Genomic DNA, 5,944 nt, shown 5'->3' on the forward strand with positions numbered 1-5,944 from the left:
ACTGCTTCATCCGCTTGTCCGGTGCTGTGGCAACATTGGGCGCGCTATCAGAGTCAGCGCCTCCTTTAGTTCGTCGGCCGCACCTCTATCATACCTCTATTGTACTCCCTGGTCCACTGCGCTTTTCCAGCTTTCTGCAAGATGGCGCTAGCTTCTGACACTATGGTCTGCCGACTTCATCATAGAAAGGCACTGCGGTAAGCCAAGTTTTGAAGATAAAATGAAAAAATACATTAAGTAAAGCAAAAACCACACTCTTTATTTAGTCAATAATGCAAGCGCGCCTCAAAGCTTCAATACTTTGCGCGACAGCGGCTTGTTTTGGTAGAGTTTTGAAACTGCATTTTTGTCGGTGACATCTAACACATGGTTGCAAAAGAGCCGCTTGATGAATTTTTTACATATGAGGTGTACAAAAGCCTTCCTGAGGTCATCACTGCAGCTCTCACATTTCAGTACAGGCAAGCCTGTGTCCACATTCGCGCTTTGATCCAAGCATTGCTCCAGAGGTCTCAAGAGAGCTTTTCGATCTACTAACATTATTTCTTGAGGCAATAAAGAACTCTGATGAGTTCTTGTGTCGGGTAGTAGAGGCCACCTCTGTCTTGGTGGGAAATCAACCCATCCATAGGAGCATTTCCTTTTGGTTTCCGAACTAGAGCCACACAGTTCTCACACGCAATTTTTTCGCTCACTACCCGAGATACGTAGCCTCCAACAAGTGCAAGGGCTACCATACCTGGTGTCGGCAAAAAAGACATCGACGACAAGTAAACTTCTTTCAGTGTTTGTCGGGCGGGCGCGCTTCTCGGAAGCTTAAACGGCGGCCCGGGCTAACAGACAGCGGTTGAAGCCCCTCATTTATAGGCGCAGTCCGCGTCTGTTCTTCGCGCAAAGGCATGCGCTCACATACACGCAGCTTCAACTGCACAAACTCCTCCTTCTTGCGCCGGGCGCGCGACCCCAGTGGTCGAGCGCGGAAACTACCTACTAGAACAATCTAGGTCATTCGCGGCACGCTGAGTCATCGGTGCAGGAGCGAAGGGGGAGGATATCACTAAGGCGCGCACGAGGTTACCCCCAATTTCCGTCGACAACAAGCAAAAACTTCTCCAACATTCGAGAAAAATCGATGCCGCGCGTGTCTATGTTTACTACGGTGCCCCGCCGGCGAGCTGAGTTGCAGCAGTACGCAAAGCTACGCACTCCCCGGGGAGGGGGGGGGGGGGGGGGGTCCTTTCCGCTGTTTTTGTTTTATTTTACCGCGCGCGGGCTTCTGCTTCGCCACACCTGAACCCTGTAGATAAATTTGCCGTCTCGGAAAAGAATTGTGCGCTTAGGTATGCACACACAAACAAGGCAATTGATAGATTCCAGGGCACCTGCGTCAAAGCACACAGGCTCAGAATATTGACCGGTGTTAATACCCTCTTGGTCACAGTCCAGAAATTTCCTGAGTGATCGAAATGCAGCTGAAATAATGTGCACAACAGCACGATGAACATGTCCACAACCTGGGCTAAGCTGAGGCTAGCCGGAGTTTCAGACACCTTGACCTCTTGAGCTGTCTTTCTTTCGCGCTTCGCTGCTTCCTTGTGACCCTTCCGCGGCCTTTATTTCGGCTTCGCAGGGCTTTCTACTGCAGTGCCCGTCCCTTCCTGCGGAAACGTTTTTTCTTCCTCGGAATGTTCCTCCGCGGGACTCTTCCAGTCTTCGTGCTTCACTGTCTGCTTCGCTGCTCCTTTGCTTGAGCTAGCACGCTCGCGCTTCCTTCACCACTTCCTTTTCGCTTGGCGATCACTGCGCTGTTCCGAAGAGCAGGATTCGGATTTCTCCGTCTCGTGGCTACTTTCTGGGCCCTTTGGAAATTTTGTCCCCTTTATGTTGCCCAATATGAGGTCGTATATGGGGCGCTCCATGCACAGTGTAGTTAGTTTCCCGCTTCAGTAGGGAGTCCGCACATGTACTTCAGCTTCCGGCAAGCGTTGAAACGAGCCGTCCACTAGCCGCACAAGGCTCTTCGTTCCATTGAGATGCTTATCTCTCACTAATTTTCGTTTTATGATTACAGCGCTGCTTCCCGGGTCTCGCAACACTGTAATTGTTTTTTCTCCTACCTTCCCTTTCAGGACCGGCATTATGTTCATTTCGGCTTCCGGTAGCGCGTTCACAATGGCGTTCACGACTGGTACCTTCTTGCCGTTCTTCAGTTCTACAAAGCCGTGGTCATCTTCTTCCTCCAGGTGGTCATCTGAGGAGGCCCGTACGCACGATACCTGGGGAATGGGCTTGTTTGGGTTCGGACAAACCGCGGCTCTGTGCCCCCTCTTGCCGCACTTAAAACAAGCTGTTGGGCTACTGTTTGTAGCGCTGTTGCGGCAACTAGAAGCGTAATGGCCTAAATTGTTGCACATGTAGCCCTTTTGTGGAGCCTTTGGGGTAAATCGGGCATCGCGGCTGTCGGTTTTTCCTGCGCTCTCTGAATTCGTATTCTTTATCTTGGCCAGATTCGCTCCTCCTTGAGCTTCAAGAAATTGGTCGGCAAGATCTAGCATTTCGGAGAGAGTCTTGGCTCTTCTTTCCTTCAGGTACAGCGACAAGCTCGGGTGACAGCTACTCAGGAATTGTTCCTTGATGAGAAGCTCGCGAAGTTCACTGTATTCCTGTGCAATTTCTGAAAGTTCCATCCACCGATCAAAGTAGTGGCTTAACCTTGCCGCATACTGGGTTGCCGTTTCGCCATCTGTGGGCTTTCCTGTTCTGAATTTATCTCGGAATCCTTCGGTGGTGAGTCGGAACCGCTTAAGCAAGGCGGCCTTTACCTTGCTGTAGCTTTTAGCATCGTCCGGAGAAAGTCGCCCGAATACGCTTAGAGCTTCCCCGATGAGACATGTGCTAAGAACGGTAGCACATTCACCGTCTGACCAATTCTGACTTCCCGCGATCTCTTCGAATCGCCTGAGGAACGCGTCGAGATCGTCCCTTTTTTCATCAAATCTGGGAAGTAATCTGCTGGCATCTATCCGCAGGCTGCTGCCTTCTTCTATATAGCTATGAACTTCCGCTGAGTGGTTCGCAACACGTTGGAGCTCAAGCTTCATGGCAAGCAGTTGTTTTTCGCATTCGAATTCTCTCGTTCTTTCTCAGCTCCTTCTCGAGCCTTCTGTTTCTCCTTTTCAGCCTTCTCTCTCCCCTGGTTCACCCATTTCCGTAGTTCAGCCCCGGACATCCCCATCTGGGTGCCGACCTCAACTAGTTCCTTCAAGCTCATATTTGGAGAACGAACTCCTCAAGACAAAGAGTACCTCTATACGGTGAACCTCAATAACCGCTTCAGCGCGGCACCTCACAATATCGCTCTGCTGTTAAACACTCGTTTACGACCTGTCCGTAAACTCCTTCCGACTCTTTCTCTGTTCTCTGAGCTCACGAACTACCAAACGTCCTGTCGCAGACGCCAGAATATGTCACCACTTCGCGCACTTTCGCGTGCGCTACCAGACACCCTGAGAGCGTGTGGGGGTAGCGGTCTCGGTCACAGAGGAGATGCCCTCGACTCAGCGTGGCAAGCTCAGCCGGAGACCAGCTACCAAGTGACAAGGGGGTTGGTCATTTGGTGCCCAGCTTTCGCCGGTCGGAAGTCAGAGAATGGGTCGGAGCCAAAAGTTCACAAAACAAAACAAAGTTTATACAGCTAAGAGAAGATACAGAGGAAGTTGCATTCACTCGTACGAGCACATACAAAGTGATTCACAAATACAATGCAACTCATGCAAAGTCACAATAGAGAGAGGTACAATTCAACAAAATCTTTGCACCCAAAGTGCACTAACACAGAGAGAGACAAACACAATTTGTTCACCAGGCACTGCGACAGTCCGACGACCTGAGGAGCACGACGGGGCCGTCCCGCAGACTGGCGCACGTTGCCTCGCTGGTCCGTCCTTGGCTGGTCGAGTGGTGTTCTCCCGGAAGTCGGGCGGGCGCGCTTCTCGGAAGCTTAAACGGCGGCCCGGGCTAACAGACGGCGGTTGAAGCCCCTCATTTATAGGCGCAGTCCGCGTCTGCTCTTCGCGCCAGGGCAGGCGCGCACATACACGCAGCTTCAACTGCACAAATGCCTTCTCCTTCTTGCGCCGGGCGCGCGACCCCATTGGTCGAGCGCGGAAACCACCTTCTAGAACAATCTAGGTCATTCGCGGCACGCTGAGTCATCGGTGCAGGAGCGAAGGGGAGAGGGTATCACTATGGCGCGCACGAGGTTACCCCCAATTTCCGTCGACAACAAGCAAAAACTTCTCCAACATTCTAGAAAATCGACGCCGCGCGTGTCTATGTTTATTTTGGCGCCCCGCCGGCGAGCTGAGTTGCAGCAGTACGCAAAGTTACGCACTCCCCGGGGGGCCCTTCCCCGCTGTTTTTGTTTTATTTTACCGCGCGCGGGCGCGATTGCTTAGGTGCACCGCCGGTTTTTTTTTTTTCGAAAATGCGCCGAATTTTGTGACAACCAGTGCAAGAGCTACCTGTCCTTTTGATCTGGATGCTTCAATCAGTTCCCTGGATATTGTATTCTTACTTGTGGCAAGGACTCGCACGCCAGCGAAGCATGGCTAACATGAGCGTGAAGGGCAAATACTGATCTACTTTGTTAAATTTCAGTCCTCTTTATTTTGCTCAGTGTTTTGTTCATGCTCCCTGATTTGGTTATTTACACAGCGCCTGGTTTACCCTATATAGGAGAAACCACATGACAGGGCGATTTCTTATACTACCCTCTGGCGCACTTCGTGAAAGGTCACCCATGCTTGGTTCTGCAGCCTCCTTTTCTCTTTACCTCCTTTTCTGATCCAAGAGCAAAGGCCTATTCCTACAGGCTGAAAATACTAGTAGCATGCCATGCTTGCTCGCAACATTCTGCAAAATGTGGGCCAACTTATGCACATACAGCACCACTGCCAGTCCCACCCTTTCTTGAGGGGCATCTGCCCCAGCTCTCACTGGCTTTCTCTTCATTTTCTGCATGAGGCTTTCAGTGACCCTACTCACAAGTGAATGAGGGAACCCAGCTGACGCCAGCCTGGCCAGTTGGTTTTCAAAACTCAACTGCATCTTGTGAGTGCATGATTTCCTGAGCGCAGATTCAAGGCAAAGTGAAGGAATCTCTTCTTTTTACTCGTTCGATACATGGGGAGGCGAATGGCAGGAGCTCTTCCTTTGCACGCGTAGCATAACACCATCACACCCTATCCGTACAGCACTCAATGTTCAGATCTAAAAACTGTAAAAAGTCACCCTCAGCGAGGTCACATATCATATCAAGCCACGTGGTCTTAATATTGATAAAACATTTCCCACAACTTCGGCAAAGTTGTAACTTTCATCCTTGTTTAAAATAATCAAAATGAACAGTCTGCTGAATGAAAATGGAAAGTACGAGGAAAGGTGGGGGTGGTTTAGTGGTTGTTAGCACACTGTCATTAGTATTGATTCGTTGCTATGGAGTAGCGTGCAACAATGACAGACAAGAAATGAGAGGACACACAGCAAAGTTCTGGACTATTAACTTAGGGTTATTCAGAAAAAACTTTTTAAACATAGCTGCTTGGCATGTCAAGGCGTTACATAACACGGAAACTGTCAAACTTTTTTTTTAAATGGCAATGATCTGCAGTCAATGGGTTATACAACATGTGGCAATGGTCAATCAAGATTGAACAAAAACAGTCATTAAAAGTGAATTCCTTCTCATGCAGGGTCAAAGTTGTGCTACTCATGCGCGAGTCTCCAACTTTTCTTATCTGAAACACTTGTGTGAGCTCTCGGGTGGTTTTATCTCGGTGCCTGAACACGACAGTCCTATCGAGAAATAACAGCAGTCCTAGAATGCTCCCCTGCAGCACCCTGGGGAGAGCTGGTAGTGTAGATGTTGATGACTTCGCATTGT

The 5,944-nt window shown here is 50.0% G+C and overlaps 1 pseudogene; it reads right to left on the minus strand.

The window, feature by feature from the left end:
• Window positions 1-1,772: 1,772 nt before the first annotated feature.
• Window positions 1,773-3,101, minus strand: LOC144116733 (uncharacterized; annotated as a pseudogene).
• Window positions 3,102-5,944: the final 2,843 nt, after the last annotated feature.

The sequence above is a fragment of the Amblyomma americanum genome, chromosome 1 (genome assembly GCF_052857255.1).
Source record: "Amblyomma americanum isolate KBUSLIRL-KWMA chromosome 1, ASM5285725v1, whole genome shotgun sequence".
NCBI classification, from domain to species: domain Eukaryota; kingdom Metazoa; phylum Arthropoda; class Arachnida; order Ixodida; family Ixodidae; genus Amblyomma; species Amblyomma americanum.